Source organism: Sarcophilus harrisii, chromosome 4, assembly GCF_902635505.1.
Source record: "Sarcophilus harrisii chromosome 4, mSarHar1.11, whole genome shotgun sequence".
NCBI lineage: Eukaryota > Metazoa > Chordata > Mammalia > Dasyuromorphia > Dasyuridae > Sarcophilus > Sarcophilus harrisii.
The window spans coordinates 259,889,372-259,892,310 of NC_045429.1; positions in this window are offsets into that span (position 1 = coordinate 259,889,372).

A 2,939-nucleotide genomic window follows, 5' to 3' on the forward strand; every position below is an offset into this window, starting at 1 on the left:
CATATATATGTGTATATATATATATATATATATATATATAGAGAGAGAGAGAGAGAGAAGGGGAAGGAGGAGTGGAGCGACGTGATCTATAAGGAATTTACCCCATTCCTCAATATATACAAACTAGACCTCAAGGAGGATGCTCCTATTGTGGACATCTCGTCCAAACGGGACTCAAAAGGACTCAGGAGCCCTATTCCCCTTGATAACCTGTGATGCTCTTCGGCCTGTTACCTAGTTGAGAAAGATTTGGGTTTTCAGTCCGGTTTAGCCCTTGGGGTGAAAGTGGGGAGGGCGAGCTCGACCTGATTCTATTTCCTCAACAGAACCCGGCCAGAATCGGAGACACGCTTTCAAAGGGCAGTACTGGGCAGTAAATGCAATGCGTGTCCATTACGTTTCCCTCACGTCACGCACGTGGGACAGGTTGTCCTGCAAGGAAAGGAGATGACGGTTTTTCAGTGCAGTTTATCCGGGCTAAGAGTAATCAGAACACATCTGCTTTAGCTTGCTTTTACTACCTGACCAAAGATGCTTCTTAGCTCCTGGAATAATAAGGCTGGAGCTCCATATGTCTTATAACGCCCATCCTAGGCGTTGGCTTTCTCAAGATACAAGCGCCATGGGCCTACTGAGTGGAACTCCTCCAGCGCAGCTCTGTATATGTATATGTGTATATGTATATACACATGTACATATATATATATATATATATATACATTTGTAAATTTTTTAACCCATTAAGTTTGCTTCTGAAAGGCTAAGAGGAAAACCAGGAGGAAATGTCCTTGAAGCCAGGCACCCTCGTGAAATGAAAATGCCAATCATTTTGTATCCTAGGGAGATGCAGCTTTGACTGTTTGAGAGGCACCTAGCTAAGGGATTCTGCATAGGAAGTGAGGGAGAGGATTGGAAGGTGTGTGTATGTGGGGGAGGGGTGTATGAGCAAATATTTCAGCATTAATGTGTATGCAGCCTACTGTAAATATTCAGAAGTCAAAACCCAAGGCCAATAGCATCTGGATTTTTATCTTAGAGAAGTATTGGAAGGTGGAGAGGAAAATGAGGGGAAGTGCATAATAGAATAATAAAATTGCACGAGTATGTTCTCCTTGGCCTTGCTTAGGAAAGTGTATGCATGTGCGTTTACCCTGAATTCTGAGACATACCCCCCACGGGCATTTTCTTCACTCTGCTTTTTGGGTGTGCCTGGATTCTATATTTTATTTCAAGATAATTCTTGAAATAAGACAGAGAAAGTAGCTGTTCTGCCATAAGTATGAGATCTTAAATGCATAAAATTCTACCCACTGGGAATAGTCAAAATGTATCCAGACGGCAAAAATCAAAACTGAAACACATCTCCTTTCACTTTGCATTATTTTACCATATATATGCCAAAACAAGTGCAAGCCTGGGAAAAAAAAAAGACCCTCATTCATAAAGCAAGTAATGCAGAGAAACAAGTGCCTGCTTCCCCCCTCCCCCCCCCACTGCTTTTCGTGGGGAGAGAAAAAGAATTTCAGACCATCTTAATAATTTTCTCTAGAGAGGTGGCATCTACTAGAAGAAAGAATACCTAAGAATGACGGGCTCCTTTCCCTTTCTCACCTTCCCCCAATTTCCTGTAGAACCTCCCCTTTCCCCCCTTTAATTTGGTCTCTCTGCATAGAATCCCAGGGCTCAGGTCACTGTTAGCAACAACCATTTTGACAGCCGTTTCTACCTCGATATATCGGGTGCTTCCTAGATTATTCCCTTTGAGCTTCTTTAAAGAAGTGCACCTGCAGAATCCTGAAACACCGGCTTTGATTAAAAAAGTATCAGAACTTTGCTTGTCTCTGTACCTTATAGATTGTGTAGAAAGCCCAAGTCCTCTTTGAAGAAGCTCATAAACCATGCGGGCACAGCTTTGGAAAACAGAAGAGAATGAAATGGTACATACCCCTCCGAAGGAATACATACTAATTAACTTATTCGTATTTTTTGTTTTGTTTTCTTTTACTACAGTTCTGAAAACAGGTACCTCACACATATATTAGAACCAATGAGAGGTTCCTGTGCAGACACTGGCATTGCTGGGAAATAGAAACACTTCTTTAAGGAAATGAGGAAGCTAAAGCAGACGACTAATACACCTTATTCGTCCATACTTTCCAGATTCCCAGGTTCTTTCCCTACTTCCAGCCAAAGATCGCAGCGATCTTCTCTAGCACTGGTGGCCTTCCCCTTCCCTGCCCCATCAACCTCCTCCTCCTCCCCAGTTTTTACTAACCTTAACCATCAAAGTTATGGTAGGGGAAATGGTATCAACTTAAAAACGAAGTTTCAAGTGAAAATGAAAGGTTTTAAACACAATGCCTAAGACCCAGATACAAGCATTTCATCCCAGAAGATTTTCGGAATAGAGATAGGGAAGAAATGGGGGAGAAGAAAAGCGAATGGGTTAGGAATGAGGGAGGGGAAAAGTTCGAAGGGAGGACAAAGGGAAAGAATTGTCTAAAAACAGTTCGTGCGTCTCAGCCAACCAGACTTCAAAGCACTGACACCACCAATGTTTATCCGATTTTCTTCCAATAAGTTACTGTTTTCTCATATTTTGTCTTACGTTTATTTTTCCAAAGAAAAAAAATCAGGATTTTTTTTTTATTATTATTATCAGCATTACTAAGATCGAAAGAACCGATGTGGAAAATCCGAGAGGTTGTCTTCAAGTGTATCTTGAATAGACACCAAGAACCAGTATTGTTGCTCCGTTGTGCGCCTCTGATTTTTAAAAGTTATTTTTCTTTCCTTTTCTTTTTTGTTAACTTTTGTTTGTGTGTGTGCTCTACCTAATATAATTCTTCCAAAGCCAATCCAATATTTTAAAGCTAAAATTAAAATGTTTCTTTTTTTCTTTTTTTATTTAAAAGATTTTCCCTTTTCCTTTTAAAAAA